Source organism: Nansenia antarctica, assembly GCF_963989245.1.
Source record: "Nansenia antarctica genome assembly, chromosome: 2".
NCBI classification, from domain to species: Eukaryota; Metazoa; Chordata; class Actinopteri; order Argentiniformes; family Microstomatidae; genus Nansenia; species Nansenia antarctica.
The window spans coordinates 40,912,173-40,932,133 of NC_137675.1; positions in this window are offsets into that span (position 1 = coordinate 40,912,173).

Here is a 19,961-nt window from a genome sequence, read left to right on the forward strand (position 1 = left end):
TTTTGAGCAAAAGGCTGCACACACGTAATTCAACATACTCTGATTGTCATTTAGAGTTACATTATAGGAGCATTCAACAACAAGTCAAAATGTGCTCCAGAAAGGCAGTAACACAGTAGCTTGTCAATATTAGTAACACAGTAGCATGTCTATGTTAACACAGGTGCTTGTTTATGTTAGTAACACAGTAGCTTGTCCATGTAAACACAGGTGCTTGTTTCTGTTAATAACACAGTAGCTTGTCTATGTTAGTAACACAGTAACTTGTCTTTGTTAGTAACACAGTAGCGTGTCTTTGTTAGTAACACAGTAGCGTGTCTATGTTAACACAGGTGCTTGTTTATGTTAGTAACACAGTAGCTTGTCTATGTTAACACAGTAGCTTGTTTATGTTAATAACACAGTAGCTTGTCTATGTTAACACAGGTGCTTGTTTATGTTAATAACACAGTAGCTTGTCTATGTTAATAACACAGTAGCTTGTCTATGTTAATAACACAGTAGCGTGTCTATGTTAACACAGGTCCTTCTTTATGTTAGTAACACAGTAGCTTGTCTATGTTAACACAGGTCCTTGTTTATGTTAATAACACAGTAGCTTGTCTATGTTAACACAGGTGCTTGTTTATGTTAGTAACACAGTAGCTTGTCAATATTAGTAACACAGTAGCTTGTCTTTGTTAACACAGCTGCTTGTTTATGTTAATAACACAGGTGCTTGTTTATGTTAATAACACAGTAGCTTGTCTATGTTAGTAACACAGTAGCTTGTCTTTGTTAACACAGCTGCTTGTTTATGTTAATAACACAGGTGCTTGTTTATGTTAGTAACACAGTAGCTTGTCTTTGTTAACACAGCTGCTTGTTAAAGTTAATAACACAGTAGCTTGTCTATGTTATTAACACAGTAGCTTGTCTATGTTAAAACAGGTGCTTGTTTATGTTAGTAACACAGTAGCTTGTCAATGTTAACACAGGTGCTTGTTTATGTTGTCTTTTTAACCTTTCTGCTTTTGATGTTTTTAGAGATCTTTATTGTGTTGTGCTGTTTTTGTTTCTTTTATTGACTGTAGCACTTTGAGATTCTTGGAATGTAAAGTGCTTTATAAATGAAATCCATTATTATTATTATTATTATGTTAATAACACAGTAGCTTGTCTATGTTAACACAGGTGCTTGTTTATGTTAGTAACACATTAGCATGTCTATGTTAACACAGGTGCTTGTCTATGTTAATAACACAGTAGCTTGTCTATGTTAGTAACACAGTAGCGTGTCTATGTTAACACAGGTGCTTGTTTATGTTAGTAACACAGTAGCTTGTCTATGTTAACACAGGTCCTTGTTTATGTTAATAACACAGTAGCTTGTCAATATTAGTAACACAGTAGCATGTCTATGTTAACACAGGTGCTTGTTTATGTTAGTAACACAGTAGCTCTATGATAACACAGGTGTTTGTTTATGTTAATAACACAGTAGCTTGTCTATGTTAATAACACAGTAGCTTGTCTTTGTTAACACAGCTGCTTGTTTATGTTAATAACACAGTAGCTTGTCTTTGTTAACACAGCTGCTTGTTAAAGTTAATAACACAGTAGCTTGTCTATGTTAGTAACACAGTAGCTTGTCTATGTTAACACAGGTGCTTGTTTATGTTAGTAACACAGTAGCTTGTCAATGTTAACACAGGTGCTTGTTTATGTTAATAACACAGTAGCTTGTCTATGTTAGTAACACAGTAGCTTGTCTATGTTAGTAACACAGTAGCTTGTCTATGTTAACACAGGTGCTTGTTTATGTTAGTAACACAGTAGCTTGTCAATGTTAACACAGGTGCTTGTTTATGTTAATAACACAGTAGCTTGTCTATGTTAGTAACACAGTAGCTTGTCATTGTTAACACAGGTGCTTGTAGTAACACAGTAGCTTGTCTACGTTAACACAGGTGCTTGTTTATGTTAGTAACACAGTAGATTGTCTATATTATTAACACAGTAGCTTGTCTATATTAACACAGGTGCTTGTTTATGTTAGTAACACAGTAGCTTGTCCACTGAAAACGAAACGTTGATAACTTTTGAGCAAAAGGCTGCACACACGTAATTCAAGTTGCTCTGATTGTCATTTAGAGTTACATTATAGGAGCATTCAGCAACAAGTCAAAATGTGCTCCAGAAAGGCAGAAAACAACACTTTGATATAACTTGAGAACGAATGCAAAAAACATTTCACTCTCAGAACAGGCTGCTTGGACACTTTCAGAGCAGCTCTGTTAATGACTGAAATCAGCTCTTTAAGAGATTGTCAAAAGAGACTCTGAAAACGAAACGTTGATAACTTTTGAGCAAAAGGCTGCACACACGTAATTCAACATACTCTGATTGTCATTTAGAGTTACATTATAGGAGCATTCAACAACAAGTCAAAATGTGCTCCAGAAAGGCAGTAACACAGTAGCTTGTCAATATTAGTAACACAGTAGCATGTCTATGTTAACACAGGTGCTTGTTTATGTTAGTAACACAGTAGCTTGTCCATGTAAACACAGGTGCTTGTTTCTGTTAATAACACAGTAGCTTGTCTATGTTAGTAACACTGTAACTTGTCTTTGTTAGTAACACAGTAGCGTGTCTTTGTTAGTAACACAGTAGCGTGTCTATGTTAACACAGGTGCTTGTTTATGTTAGTAACACAGTAGCTTGTCTATGTTAACACAGTAGCTTGTTTATGTTAATAACACAGTAGCTTGTCTATGTTAACACAGGTGCTTGTTTATGTTAATAACACAGTAGCTTGTCTATGTTAATAACACAGTAGCTTGTCTATGTTAATAACACAGTAGCGTGTCTATGTTAACACAGGTGCTTCTTTATGTTAGTAACACAGTAGCTTCTCTATGTTAACACAGGTCCTTGTTTATGTTAATAACACAGTAGCTTGTCTATGTTAACACAGGTGCTTGTTTATGTTAGTAACACAGTAGCTTGTCAATATTAGTAACACAGTAGCTTGTCTTTGTTAACACAGCTGCTTGTTTATGTTAATAACACAGGTGCTTGTTTATGTTAATAACACAGTAGCTTGTCTATGTTAGTAACACAGTAGCTTGTCTTTGTTAACACAGCTGCTTGTTTATGTTAATAACACAGGTGCTTGTTTATGTTAGTAACACAGTAGCTTGTCTTTGTTAACACAGCTGCTTGTTAAAGTTAATAACACAGTAGCTTGTCTATGTTATTAACACAGTAGCTTGTCTTTGTTAAAACAGGTGCTTGTTTATGTTAGTTACACAGTAGCTTGTCAATGTTAACACAGGTGCTTGTTTATGTTAATAACACAGTAGCTTGTCTATGTTAACACAGGTGCTTGTTTATGTTAGTAACACAGTAGCATGTCTATGTTAACACAGGTGCTTGTCTATGTTAATAACACAGTAGCTTGTCTATGTTAGTAACACAGTAGCGTGTCTATGTTAACACAGGTGCTTGTTTATGTTAGTAACACAGTAGCTTGTCTGTGTTAACACAGGTGCTTGTTTATGTTAGTAACACAGTAGCATGTCTATGTTAACACAGGTGCTTGTCTATGTTAATAACACAGTAGCTTGTCTATGTTAGTAACACAGTAGCGTGTCTATGTTAACACAGGTGCTTGTTTATGTTAGTAACACAGTAGCTTGTCTATGTTAACACAGGTGCTTGTTTATGTTAGTAACACAGTAGCTTGTCAATATTAGTAACACAGTAGCATGTCTATGTTAACACAGGTGCTTGTTTATATTAATAACACAGCAGCTTGTCTTTGTTAGTAACACAGTAGCTTGTCTTTGTTAACACAGCTGCTTGTGTATGTTAATAACACAGTAGCTTGTCTTTGTTAACACAGCTGCTTGTTAAAGTTAATAACACAGTAGCTTGTCTATGTTAGTAACACAGTAGCTTGTCTTTGTTAACACAGCTGCTTGTTTATGTTAGTAACACAGTAGCTTGTCCATGTAAACACAGGTGCTTGTTTCTGTTAATAACACAGTAGCTTGTCTATGTTAACACAATAGCTTGTCTATGTTAGTAACACAGTAACTTGTCTTTGTTAGTAACACAGTAGCGTGTCTATGTTAACACAGTAGCTTGTTTATGTTAATAACACAGTAGCTTGTCTTTGTTAACACAGCTGCTTGTTAAAGTTAATAACACAGTAGCTTGTCTATGTTAGTAACACAGTAGCTTGTCTTTGTTAACACAGCTGCTTGTTAAAGTTAATAACACAGTAGCTTGTCTATGTTAGTAACACAGTAGCTTGTCTTTGTTAACACAGGTGCTTGTTTATGTTAGTAACACAGTAGCTTGTCAATGTTAACACAGGTGCTTGTTTATGTTAATAACACAGTAGCTTGTCTCTGTTAGTAACACAGTAGCTTGTCTTTGTTAACACAGCTGCTTGTGTATGTTAATAACACAGTAGCTTGTCTTTGTTAACACAGCTGCTTGTTAAAGTTAATAACACAGTAGCTTGTCTATGTTAGTAACACAGTAGCTTGTCTTTGTTAACACAGCTGCTTGTTTATGTTAGTAACACAGTAGCTTGTTTATGTTAATAACACAGTAGCTTGTCTATGTTAGTAACACAGTAGCTTGTCCATGTAAACACAGGTGCTTGTTTCTGTTAATAACACAGTAGCTTGTCTATGTTAGTAACACAGTAACTTGTCTTTGTTAGTAACACAGTAGCGTGTCTATGTTAACACAGGTGCTTGTTTATGTTAGTAACACAGTAGCTTGTCTATGTTAACACAGTAGCTTGTTTATGTTAATAACACAGTAGCTTGTCTATGTTAACACAGGTGCTTGTTTATGTTAATAACACAGAAGCTTTTCTATGTTAATAACACAGTAGCTTGTATATGTTAGTAACACAGTAGCGTGTCTATGTTAACACAGGTGCTTGTTTATGTTAGTAACACAGTAGCTTGTCTATGTTAACACAGGTCCTTGTTTATGTTAATAACACAGTAGCTTTTCTATGTTATTAACACAGTAGCTTGTCTATTTTAGTAACACAGTAGCGTGTCTATGTTAACACAGGTGCTTGTTTATGTTAGTAACACAGTAGCTTGTCTATGTTAACACAGGTGCTTGTTTATGTTAGTAACACAGTAGCTTGTCAATATTAGTAACACAGTAGCATGTCTATGTTAACACAGGTGCTTGTTTATGTTAGTAACACAGTAGCTCTATGTTAACACAGGTGCTTGTTTATGTTAATAACACAGTAGCTTGTCTATGTTAGTAACACAGTAGCTTTGTCTTTGTTAACACATCTGCTTGTTTATGTTAATAACACAGGTGCTTGTTTATGTTAGTAACACAGTAGCTTGTCTTTGTTAAAACAGGTGTTTGTTTCTGTTAATAACACAGTAGCTTGTCTATGTTAACACAGTAGCTTGTCTATGTTAGTAACACAGTAACTTGTCTTTGTTAGTAACACAGTAGCGTGTCTATGTTAACACAGGTGCTTGTTTATGTTAGTAACACAGTAGCTTGTCTATGTTAACACAGTAGCTTGTTTATGTTAATAACACAGTAGCTTGTCTATGTTAACACAGGTGCTTGTTTATGTTAATAACACAGTAGCTTGTCTATGTTAATAACACAGTAGCTTGTCTATGTTAGTAACACAGTAGCGTGTCTATGTTAACACAGGTGCTTGTTTATGTTAGTAACACAGTAGCTTGTCTATGTTAACACAGGTCCTTGTTTATGTTAATAACACAGTAGCTTGTCTATGTTAACACAGGTGCTTGTTTATGTTAGTAACACAGTAGCTTGTCAATATTAGTAACACAGTAGCTTGTCTTTGTTAACACAGCTGCTTGTTTATGTGAATAACACAGGTGCTTGTTTATGTTAATAACACAGTAGCTTGTCTATGTTAGTAACACAGTAGCTTGTCCATGTAAACACAGGTGCTTGTTTCTGTTAATAACACAGTAGCTTGTCTATGTTAGTAACACAGTAACTTGTCTTTGTTAGTCACACAGTAGCGTGTCTACGTTAACACAGGTGCTTGTTTATGTTAGTAACACAGTAGCTTGTCTATGTTAACACAGTAGCTTGTTTATGTTAATAACACAGTAGCTTGTCTATGTTAACACAGGTGCTTGTTTATGTTAATAACACAGTAGCTTTTCTATGTTAATAACACAGTAGCTTGTATATGTTAGTAACACAGTAGCATGTCTATGTTAACACAGGTGCTTGTTTATGTTAGTAACACAGTAGCTTGTCTATGTTAACACAGGTCCTTGTTTATGTTAATAACACAGTAGCTTTTCTATGTTATTAACACAGTAGCTTGTCTATGTTAGTAACACAGTAGCGTGTCTATGTTAACACAGGTGCTTGTTTATGTTAGTAACACAGTAGCTTGTCTATGTTAACACAGGTGCTTGTTTATGTTAGTAACACAGTAGCATGTCAATATTAGTAACACAGTAGCATGTCTATGTTAACACAGGTGCTTGTTTATGTTAGTAACACAGTAGCTCTATGTTAACACATGTGCTTGTTTATGTTAATAACACAGTAGCTTGTCTATGTTAGTAACACAGTAGCTTGTCTTTGTTAACACAGCTGCTTGTTTATCTTAATAACACAGGTGCTTGATTATGTTAGTAACACAATAGCTTGTCTTTGTTAACACAGATGCTTGTTAAAGTTAATAACACAGTAGCTTGTCTATGTTATTAACACAGTAGCTTGTCAATGTTAACACAGGTGCTTGTTTATGTTAATAACACAGTAGCTTGTCTATGTTAACACAGGTGCTTGTTTATGTTAGTAACACAGTAGCATGTCTATGTTAACACAGGTGCTTGTCTATGTTAGTAACACAGTAGCCTGTCTATGTTAACACAGGTCCTTGTTTATGTTAGTAACACAGTAGCTTGTCTATGTTAACACAGGTCCTTGTTTATGTTAATAACACAGTAGCTTGTCTATGTTAACACAGGTGCTTGTTTATGTTAGTAACACAGTAGCTTGTCAATATTAGTAACAGAGTAGCATGTCTATGTTAACACAGGTGCTTGTTTATGTTAATAACACAGTAGCTTGTCTATGTTAGTAACACAGTAGCTTGTCTTTGTTAGTAACACAGTAGCTTGTCTATGTTAACACAGGTGCTTGTTTATGTTAGTAACACAGTAGCATGTCTATATTAACACAGGTGCTTGTTTATGTTAATAACACAGTAGCTTGTCTATGTTAGTAACACAGTAGCTTGTTTATGTTAGTAACACAGTAGTTTGTCAATATTAGTAACACAGTAGCTTGTCTATGTTAACACAGGTGCTTGTTTATGTTAGTAACACAGTAGCTTGTCTTTATTAGTAACACAGTAGCGTGTCTATGTTAACACAGGTGCTTGTTTATGTTAATAACACAGTAGCTTGTCTATTTTAGTAACACAGTAGCGTGTCTATGTTAACACAGGTGCTTGTTTATGTTAGTAACACAGTAGCTTGTCTATGTTAACACAGGTCCTTGTTTATGTTAATAACACAGTAGCTTGTCTATGTTAACACATGTGCTTGTTTATGTTAGTAACACAGTAGCTTGTCAATATTAGTAACACAGTAGCTTGTCTTTGTTAACACAGCTGCTTGTTTATGTTAATAACACAGGTGCTTGTTTATGTTAGTAACACAGTAGCTTGTCTTTATTAGTAACACAGTAGCTTGTCTATGTTAACACAGTAGCTTGTTTATGTTAATAACACAGTAGCTTGTCTATTTTAGTAACACAGTAGCGTGTCTATGTTAACACAGGTGCTTGTTTATGTTAGTAACACAGTAGCTTGTCTATGTTAACACAGGTCCTTCCCAGTGAGCAATAGACGTCTTTTCAACCTCGCGTCTACAATATAAACCAATATAGACCAGCTATATTACGGCTATATTTTCTACTTATCTTAAATGCATGAAAACCGTTATTAAACCCCTCTAAACTGTCAGAATACGTCCCAGACGTCATGTAGTATGAGATTCCATGTAGTCTAGCATAGTTATTCATGCGGAAGTGGTGGTTTAAATTGCGTCTATACGTCGCTGTCCTTTAACCCAGATAAATGCTGTCTGTGTCTAAACCTGTTTTAGTCTAGCAGCACTTTGAGTTTAAATTAATACCCTAAACGCCTGTAGATTGTCAAAATATGTACCAGACCGTCATTTAGTCTGAGATTCCATGTAGTCTAGCATAGTTATTCATGCGGAAGTGGTGGTTTAAATTGCGTCTATACGTCGCTGTCCTTTAACCCAGATAAATGCTGTCTGTGTCTAAACCTGTTTTAGTCTAGCAGCACTTTGAGTTTAAATTAATACCCTCAACGCCTGTAGATTGTCAAAATATGTACCAGACCGTCATTTAGTCTGAGATTCCATGTAGTCTAGCATAGTTATTCATGCGGAAGTGGTGGTTTAAATTGCGTCTATACGTCGCTGTCCTTTAACCCAGATAAATGCGGTCTGTGTCTAAACATATTTTCTACTTATCTCAAATGCATTAAAACCGTTATTAAACCCATTCTATTGTCCTTACGCTCTACTCTATGACTATGAGGCTGGGAAGACAAATCGGCAACACACTACATGAACTGAATTGAGATTATATAGAAAAATAGTCATAGTACCAGGTGTTGATGACTGCAGAGGAGAGTCTATAATTGTAGAGTCATCAGTGGCTTTTCAAACAAAGATCAAAGCACATGAACAACTTTAAACAGGAACAAGTAGCACAGAATGAGAGGAAAGACCAGTTATATTTTAAAAATACAAACGCATTGCTTACAGGCATATTCTTCTTTGTCCTTTTCTTTTAATTCAAAGAGGTCCATAGAAACTGATCGTTAAAAGGAAATATCGTTAAAATGTGCTTTCTTAAATACAAAAAACGTCACATAATAATCGCATTACGTTTTGCTACATGTAACCGGTTGGTTATTATTTCCAGTTTGCGGTTAATGTAATTTTGGTTAACAAATGCTTTCTTTCGCTACGATTGGAGACGGGTTACCACGTGACCATGGGACGTATTGAATTTCCCGGTTGGAACAGTGAAAAGTAGTATTTTTGGGATGTTTTGTACATTGGCACTACATTATTATTGTTAAAACACTATTCCACTAATACCATTATTATTACCCAGTGAGCAATAGACGTCTTTTCAACCTCGCGTCTACAATATAAACCAATATAGACCAGCTATATTACGGCTATATTTTCTACTTATCTTAAATGCATGAAAACCGTTATTAAACCCCTCTAAACTGTCAGAATACGTCCCAGACGTCATGTAGTATGAGATTCCATGTAGTCTAGCATAGTTATTCATGCGGAAGTGGTGGTTTAAATTGCGTCTATACGTCGCTGTCCTTTAACCCAGATAAATGCGGTCTGTGTCTAAACCTGTTTTAGTCTAGCAGCACTTTGAGTTTAAATTAATACCCTAAACGCCTGTAGATTGTCAAAATATGTACCAGACCGTCATTTAGTCTGAGATTCCATGTAGTCCAGCATAGTTATTCATGCGGAAGTGGTGGTTTAAATTGCGTCTATACGTCGCTGTCCTTTAACCCAGATAAATGCGGTCTGTGTCTAAACCTGTTTTAGTCTAGCAGCACGTTGAGTTTAAATGAATACCCTAAACGCCTGTAGATTGTCAAAATATGTACCAGACCGTCATTTAGTCTGAGATTCCATGTAGTCTAGCATAGTTATTCATGCGGAAGTGGTGGTTTAAATTGCGTCTATACGTCGCTGTCCTTTAACCCAGATAAATGCGGTCTGTGTCTAAACATATTTTCTACTTATCTCAAATGCATTAAAACCGTTATTAAACCCATTCTATTGTCCTTACGCTCTACTCTATGACTATGAGGCTGGGAAGACAAATCGACAACACACTACATGAACTGAATTGAGATTATATAGAAAAATAGTCATAGTACCAGGTGTTGATGACTGCAGAGGAGAGTCTATCATTGTAGAGTCATCAGTGGCTTTTCAAACAAAGATCAAAGCACATGAACAACTTTAAACAGGAACAAGTAGCACAGAATGAGAGGAAAGACCAGTTATATTTTAAAAATACAAACGCATTGCTTACAGGCATATTCTTCTTTGTCCTTTTCTTTTAATTCAAAGAGGTCCATAGAAACTGGTCGTTAAAACGAAATATCGTTAAAATGTGCTTTCTTAAATACAAAAAACGTCACATAATAATCGCATTACGTTTTGCTACATGTAACCTGTTGGTTATTATTTCCAGTTTGCGGCTAATGTAATTTTGGTTAACAAATGCTTTCTTTCGCTACGATTGGAGACGGGTTACCACGTGACCATGGGACGTATTGAATTTCCCTGTTGGAACAGTGAAAATTAGTATTTTTGGGATGTTTTGTACATTGGCACTACATTATTATTGTTAAAACACTATTCCACTAATACCATTATTATTATATAGTGGAATGCCTATAGAAACTATTGTTGTGGTTAAACCGTGACCTACATTGACGTGCCAGAGAATGACTACCCTCCCTCGAAACCATCGTGAGTATCGCTTCTCGGTCTTTTGGCTAAGATCAAGTGTATCTGTTCTTATCAGTTTAATATCTGATACGTCCCCTACCCGGGGACGTTATATTAAATTGATTTTTGGAGCAGGGAGATGGAATAGGGGCTTGCTCCGTCCACACCACGCATCGACCTGGTATTGCAGTACCTCCAGGAACATAATATTTCAACGGCATTTCAAGGTCTAAATATACGCCAAATTGGAAATTGAAACAACGTCTATGTTTAGACGTTGAAATGCCGTTGAAACATAGACAGGGAAACAACGTCTATGTTTCAACGTCTAAACATAGACGTTGTTTCAATTTCCAATTTGGCGTATATTTAGCCTCGATTTCGCCTAGACGTCTACAGGCCATTTAGACGTTGTTTAGACGTCTAATCAACGTAAAATTGCTCACTGGGTTGTTTATGTTAATAACACAGTAGCTTGTCTATGTTAACACATGTGCTTGTTTATGTTAGTAACACAGTAGCTTGTCAATATTAGTAACACAGTAGCTTGTCTTTGTTAACACAGCTGCTTGTTTATGTTAATAACACAGGTGCTTGTTTATGTTAGTAACACAGTAGCTTGTCTTTGTTAAAACAGGTGTTTGTTTCTGTTAATAACACAGTAGCTTGTCTATGTTAACACAGTAGCTTGTCTATGTTAGTAACACAGTAACTTGTCTTTGTTAGTAACACAGTAGCGTGTCTATGTTAACACAGGTGCTTGTTTATGTTAGTAACACAGTAGCTTGTCTATGTTAACACAGTAGCTTGTCTATGTTAACACAGGTGCTTGTTTATGTTAATAACACAGTAGCTTGTCTATGTTAATAACACAGTAGCTTGTCTATGTTAGTAACACAGTAGCGTGTCTATGTTAACACAGGTGCTTGTTTATGTTAGTTACACAGTAGCTTGTCTATGTTAACACAGGTCCTTGTTTATGTTAATAACACAGTAGCTTGTCTATGTTAACACAGGTGCTTGTTTATGTTAGTAACACAGTAGCTTGTCAATATTAGTAACACAGTAGCTTGTCTTTGTTAACACAGCTGCTTGTTTATGTGAATAACACAGGTGCTTGTTTATGTTAATAACACAGTAGCTTGTCTATGTTAGTAACACAGTAGCTTGTCCATGTAAACACAGGTGCTTGTTTCTGTTAATAACACAGTAGCTTGTCTATGTTAGTAACACAGTAACTTGTCTTTGTTAGTAACACAGTAGCATGTCTATGTTAACACAGGTGCTTGTTTATGTTAGTAACACAGTAGCTTGTCTATGTTAACACAGTAGCTTGTTTATGTTAATAACACAGTAGCTTGTCTATGTTAACACAGGTGCTTGTTTATGTTAATAACACAGTAGCTTTTCTATGTTAATAACACAGTAGCTTGTATATGTTAGTAACACAGTAGCGTTTCTATGTTAACCCAGGTGCTTGTTTATGTTAGTAACACAGTAGCTTGTCTATGTTAACACAGGTCCTTGTTTATGTTAATAACACAGTAGCTTTCCTATGTTATTAACACAGTAGCTTGTCTATGTTAGTAACACAGTAGCGTGTCTATGTTAACACAGGTGCTTGTTTATGTTAGTAACACAGTAGCTTGTCTATGTTAACACAGGTGCTTGTTTATGTTAGTAACACAGTAGCTTGTCAATATTAGTAACACAGTAGCATGTCTATGTTAACACAGGTGCTTGTTTATGTTAGTAACACAGTAGCTCTATGTTAACACAGGTGCTTGTTTATGTTAATAACACAGTAGCTTGTCTATGTTAGTAACACAGTAGCTTGTCTTTGTTAACACATCTGCTTGTTTATGTTAATAACACAGGTGCTTGTTTATGTTAGTAACACAGTAGCTTGTCTTTGTTAAAACAGGTGTTTGTTTCTGTTAATAACACAGTAGCTTGTCTATGTTAACACAGTAGCTTGTCTATGTTAGTAACACAGTAACTTGTCTTTGTTAGTAACACAGTAGCGTGTCTATGTTAACACAGGTGCTTGTTTATGTTAGTAACACAGTAGCTTGTCTATGTTAACACAGTAGCTTGTTTATGTTAATAACACAGTAGCTTGTCTATGTTAACACAGGTGCTTGTTTATGTTAATAACACAGTAGCTTGTCTATGTTAATAACACAGTAGCTTGTCTATGTTAGTAACACAGTAGCGTGTCTATGTTAACACAGGTGCTTGTTTATGTTAGTAACACAGTAGCTTGTCTATGTTAACACAGGTCCTTGTTTATGTTAATAACACAGTAGCTTGTCTATGTTAACACAGGTGCTTGTTTATGTTAGTAACACAGTAGCTTGTCAATATTAGTAACACAGTAGCTTGTCTTTGTTAACACAGCTGCTTGTTTATGTGAATAACACAGGTGCTTGTTTATGTTAATAACACAGAAGCTTGTCTATGTTAGTAACACAGTAGCTTGTCCATGTAAACACAGGTGCTTGTTTCTGTTAATAACACAGTAGCTTGTCTATGTTAGTAACACAGTAACTTGTCTTTGTTAGTAACACAGTAGCGTGTCTATGTTAACACAGGTGCTTGTTTATGTTAGTAACACAGTAGCTTGTCTATGTTAACACAGTAGCTTGTCTATGTTAGTAACACAGTAGCTTGTCTTTGTTAACACATCTGCTTGTTTATGTTAATAACACAGGTGCTTGTTTATGTTAGTAACACAGTAGCTTGTCTTTGTTAAAACAGGTGTTTGTTTCTGTTAATAACACAGTAGCTTGTCTATGTTAACACAGTAGCTTGTCTATGTTAGTAACACAGTAACTTGTCTTTGTTAGTAACACAGTAGCGTGTCTATGTTAACACAGGTGCTTGTTTATGTTAGTAACACAGTAGCTTGTCTATGTTAACACAGTAGCTTGTTTATGTTAATAACACAGTAGCTTGTCTATGTTAACACAGGTGCTTGTTTATGTTAATAACACAGTAGCTTGTCTATGTTCACAACACAGTAGCTTGTCTATGTTAGTAACACAGTAGCGTGTCTATGTTAACACAGGTGCTTGTTTATGTTAGTTACACAGTAGCTTCTCTATGTTAACACAGGTCCTTGTTTATGTTAATAACACAGTAGCTTGTCTATGTTAACACAGTTGCTTGTTTATGTTAGTAACACAGTAGCTTGTCAATATTAGTAACACAGTAGCTTTTCTTTGTTAACACAGCTGCTTGTTTATGTGAATAACACAGGTGCTTGTTTATGTTAATAACACAGTAGCTTGTCTATGTTAGTAACACAGTAGCTTGTCCATGTAAACACAGGTGCTTGTTTATGTTAATAACGCAGTAGCTTGTCTATGTTAGTAACACAGTAACTTGTCTTTGTTAGTAACACAGTAGCGTGTCTATGTTAACACAGGTGCTTGTTTATGTTAGTAACACAGTAGCTTGTCTATGTTAACACAGTAGCTTGTTTATGTTAATAACACAGTAGCTTGTCTATGTTAACACAGGTGCTTGTTTATGTTAATAACACAGTAGCTTTTCTATGTTAATAACACAGTAGCTTGTATATGTTAGTAACACAGTAGCGTGTCTATGTTAACACAGATGCTTGTTTATGTTAGTAACACAGTAGCTTGTCTATGTTAACACAGGTCCTTGTTTATGTTAATAACACAGTAGCTTTTCTATGTTATTAACACAGTAGCTTGTCTATGTTAGTAACACAGTAGCGTGTCTATGTTAACACAGGTGCTTGTTTATGTTAGTAACACAGTAGCTTGTCTATGTTAACACAGGTGCTTGTTTATGTTAGTAACACAGTAGCTTGTCAATATTAGTAACACAGTAGCATGTCTATGTTAACACAGGTGCTTGTTTATGTTAGTAACACAGTAGCTCTATGTTAACACAGGTGCTTGTTTATGTTAATAACAAAGTAGCTTGTCTATGTTAGTAACACAGTAGCTTGTCTTTGTTAACACATCTGCTTGTTTATGTTAATAACACAGGTGCTTGTTTATGTTAGTAACACAGTAGCTTGTCTTTGTTAAAACAGGTGTTTGTTTCTGTTAATAACACAGTAGCTTGTCTATGTTAACACAGTAGCTTGTCTATGTTAGTAACACAGTAACTTGTCTTTGTTAGTAACACAGTAGCGTGTCTATGTTAACACAGGTGCTGGTTTATGTTAGTAACACAGTAGCTTGTCTATGTTAACACAGTAGCTTGTTTATGTTAATAACACAGTAGCTTGTCTATGTTAACACAGGTGCTTGTTTATGTTAATAACACAGTAGCTTGTCTATGTTAATAACACAGTAGCTTGTCTATGTTAGTAACACAGTAGCGTGTCTATGTTAACACAGGTGCTTGTCTATGTTAGTAACACAGTAGCGTGTCTATGTTAACACAGGTCCTTGTTTATGTTAATAACACAGTAGCTTGTCTATGTTAACACAGGTGCTTGTTTATGTTAGTAACACAGTAGCTTGTCAATATTAGTAACACAGTAGCTTGTCTTTGTTAATACAGCTGCTTGTTTATGTGAATAACACAGGTGCTTGTTTATGTTAATAACACAGTAGCTTGTCTATGTTAGTAACACAGTAGCTTGTCCATGTAAACACAGGTGCTTGTTTCTGTTAATAACACAGTAGCTTGTCTATGTTAGTAACACAGTAACTTGTCTTTGTTAGTAACACAGTAGCGTGTCTATGTTAACACAGGTGCTTGTTTATGTTAGTAACACAGTAGCGTGTCTATGTTAACACAGTAGCTTGTTTATGTTAATAACACAGTAGCTTGTCTATGTTAACACAGGTGCTTGTTTATGTTAATAACACAGTAGCTTTTCTATGTTAATAACACAGTAGCTTGTATATGTTAGTAACACAGTAGCGTGTCTATGTTAACACAGGTGCTTGTTTATGTTAGTAACACAGTAGCTTGTCTATGTTAACACAGGTCCTTGTTTATGTTAATAACACAGTAGCTTGTCTATGTTAACACAGGTGCTTGTTTATGTTAGTAACACAGTAGCTTGTCAATATTAGTAACACAGTAGCTTGTCTTTGTTAACACAGCTGCTTGTTTATGTGAATAACACAGGTGCTTGTTTATGTTAATAACACAGTAGCTTGTCTATGTTAGTAACACAGTAGCTTGTCCATGTAAACACAGGTGCTTGTTTCTGTTAATAACACAGTAGCTTGTCTATGTTAGTAACACAGTAGATTGTCTATATTAGTAACACAGTAGCTTGTCTATGTTAACACAGGTGCTTGTTTATGTTAGTAACACAGTAGCTTGTCAATATTAGTAACACAGGAGCTTGTCTTTGTTAACACAGCTGCTTGTTTATGTTAATAACACAGGTGCTTGTTTATGTTAATAACACAGTAGCTTGTCAATGTTAGTAACACAGTAGCTTGTCCATGTAAACACAGTTGCTTGTTTCTGTTAATAACACAGTAGCTTGTCTATGTTAGTAACACAGTAACTTGTCTTTGTTAGTAACACAGTAGCGTGTCTATGTTAACACAGGTGCTTGTTTATGTTAGTAACACAGTAGCTTGTCTATGTTAACACAGTAGCTTGTTTATGTTAATAACACAGTAGCTTTTCTATGTTAATAACACAGTAGCTTGTCTATGTTATTAACACAGTAGCGTGTCTATGTTAACACAGGTGCTTGTTTATGTTAGTAACACAGTAGCTTGTCTATGTTAACACAGGTGATTGTTTATGTTAGTAACACAGTAGCTTGTCTATGTTAACACAGGTGCTTGTTTATGTTAGTAACACAGTAGCTTGTCAATATTAGTAACACAGTAGCATGTCTATGTTAACACAGGTGCTTGTTTATGTTAGTAACACAGTAGCTCTATGTTAACACAGGTGCTTGTTTATGTTAATAACACAGTAGCTTGTCTATGTTAGTAACACAGTAGCTTGTCTTTGTTAACACAGCTGCTTGTTAAAGTTAATAACACAGTAGCTTGTCTATGTTAGTAACACAGTAGCTTGTCATTGTTAACACAGGTGCTTGTAGTAACACAGTAGCTTGTCTACGTTAACACAGGTGCTTGTTAAAGTTAATAACACAGTAGCTTGTCTATGTTAGTAACACAGTAGCTTGTCTATGTTAACACAGGTGCTTGTTTATGTTAGTAACACAGTAGCTTGTCAATGTTAACACAGGTGCTTGTTTATGTTAGTAACACAGTAGATTGTCTATATAAGTAACACAGTAGCGTGTCTATATTAACACAGGTGCTTGTTTATGTTAGTAACACAGTAGCTTGTCCACTGAAAACGAAACCTTGATAACTTTTGAGCAAAAGGCTGCACACACGTAATTCAAGTTGCTCTGATTGTCATTTAGAGTTACATTATAGGAGCATTCAGCAACAAGTCAAAATGTGCTCCAGAAAGGCAGAAGACAACACTTTGATATAACTTGAGAACGAATGCAAAAAACAGTCCACTCTCAGAACAGACTGCTTGGACACTTTCAGAACAGCTCTGTTAATGACTGAAATCAGCTCTTTAAGAGATTGTCAAAAGAGACTCTGAAAACGAAACATTGATAACTTTTGAGCAAAAGGCTGCACACACGTAATTCAACATACTCTGATTGTAGTTTAGAGTTACAATATAGGAGCATTCAACAACAAGTCAAAATGTGCTCCAGAAAGGCAGAAAACAACACTTTGATAGTTTGATATAACTTGAGAACGAATGCAAAAAACAGTCCACTCTCAGAACAGGCCACTTGGACACTTTCAGAACAGCTCTGTTAATGACTGAAAACAGCTCTCGAAGAGATTGTCAAAAGAGACTCTGAAAACGAAACGTTGATAACTTTTGAGCAAAAGGCTGCACAAACGTAATTCAAGTTGCTCTGATTGTCATTTAGAGTTACATTATAGGAGCATTCAACAACAAGTCAAAATGTGCTCCAGAAAGGCAGTAACACAGTAGCATGTCTATGTTAACACAGGTGCTTGTTTATGTTAGTAACACAGTAGCTTGTCAATGTTAACACAGGTGCTTGTTTATGTTAATAACACAGTAGCTTGTCTATGTTAGTAACACAGTAGCTTGTCATTGTTAACACAGGTGCTTGTAGTAACACAGTAGCTTGTCTACGTTAACACAGGTGCTTGTTTATGTTAGTAACACAGTAGATTGTCTATATTAGTAACACAGTAGCTTGTCTATATTAACACAGGTGCTTGTTTATGTTAGTAACACAGTAGCTTGTCCACTGAAAACGAAACGTTGATAACTTTTGAGCAAAAGGCTGCACACACCTAATTCAAGTTGCTCTGATTGTCATTTAGAGTTACATTATAGGAGCATTCAGCAACAAGTCAAAATGTGCTCCAGAAAGGCAGAAAACAACACTTTGATAGTTTGATATAACTTGAGAACGAATGCAAAAAACAGTCCACTCTCAGAACAGGCCGCTTGGACACTTTCAGAACAGCTCTGTTAATGACTGAAAACAGCTCTCGAAGAGATTGTCAAAAGAGACTCTGAAAACGAAACGTTGATAACTTTTGAGCAAAAGGCTGCACAAACGTAATTCAAGTTGCTCTGATTGTCATTTAGAGTTACATTATAGGAGTATTCAACAACAAGTCAAAATGTGCTCCAGAAAGGCAGTAACACAGTAGCTTGTCAATATTAGTAACGCAGGTCTATGTTAACACAGGTGCTTGTGTATGTTAGTAACACAGTAGCTTGTCCATGTAAACACAGGTGCTTGTTTCTGTTAATAACACAGTAGCTTGTCTATGTTAACACAGTAGCTTGTCTATGTTAGTAACACAGTAACTTGTCTTTGTTAGTAACACAGTAGCGTGTCTATGTTAACACAGGTGCTTGTTTATGTTAGTAACACAGTAGCTTGTCTATGTTAACACAGTAGCTTGTTTATGTTAATAACACAGTAGCTTGTCTATGTTAACACAGGTGCTTGTTTATGTTAATAACACAGTATTGTGCTTGTATTGTGCTTGTCTATGTTAATAACACAGTAGCTTGTCTATGTTAGTAACACAGTAGCGTGTCTATGTTAACACAGGTGCTTGTTTATGTTAGTAACACAGTAGCTTGTCTATGTTAACACAGGTCCTTGTTTATGTTAATAACACAGTAGCTTGTCTATGTTAACACAGGTGCTTGTTTATGTTAGTAACACAGTAGCTTGTCTATGTTAACACAGTAGCTTGTTTATGTTAATAACACAGTAGCTTGTCTATGTTAGTAACGCAGTAACTTGTCTTTGTTAGTAACACAGTAGCGTGTCTATGTTAACACAGGTGCTTGTTTATGTTAGTAACACAGTAGCTTGTCTATGTTAACACAGTAGCTTGTTTATGTTAATAACACAGTAGCTTGTCTATGTTAACACAGGTGCTTGTTTATGTTAATAACACAGTAGCTTTTCTATGTTAATAACACAGTAGCTTGTATATGTTAGTAACACAGTAGCGTGTCTATGTTAACACAGGTGCTTGTTTATGTTAATAACACAGTAGCTTTTCTATGTTATTAACACAGTAGCTTGTTTATGTTAGTAACACAGTAGCGTGTCTATGTTAACACAGGTGCTTGTTTATGTTAGTAACACAGTAGCTTGTCTATGTTAACACAGGTGCTTGTTTATGTTAGTAACACAGTAGCTTGTCAATATTAGTAACACAGTAGCATGTCTATGTTAACACAGGTGCTTGTTTATGTTAGTAACACAGTAGCTCTATGTTAACACAGGTGCTTGTTTATGTTAATAACACAGTAGCTTGTCTATGTTAGTAACACAGTAGCTTGTCTTTGTTAACACAGCTGCTTGTTTATGTTAATAACACAGGTGCTTGTTTATGTTAGTAACACAGTAGCTTGTCTTTGTTAACACAGCTGCTTGTTAAAGTTAATAACACAATAGCTTGTCTATGTTATTAACACAGTAGCTTGTCTATGTTAAAACAGGTGCTTGTTTATGTTAATAACACAGTAGCTTGTCTATGTTAACACAGGAGCTTGTTTATGTTAGTAACACAGTAGCATGTCTATGTTAACACAGGTGCTTGTCTATGTTAATAACACAGTAGCTTGTCTATGTTAGTAACACAGTAGCGTGTCTATGTTAACACAGGTCCTTGTTTATGTTAATAACACAGTAGCTTGTCTATGTTAACACAGGTGCTTGTTTATGTTAGTAACACAGTAGCTTGTCTATGTTAACACAGGTGCTTGTTTATGTTAATAACACAGTAGCTTGTCTATGTTAGTAACACAGTAGCATGTCTATGTTAACACAGCTGCTTGTGTATGTTAATAACACAGTAGCTT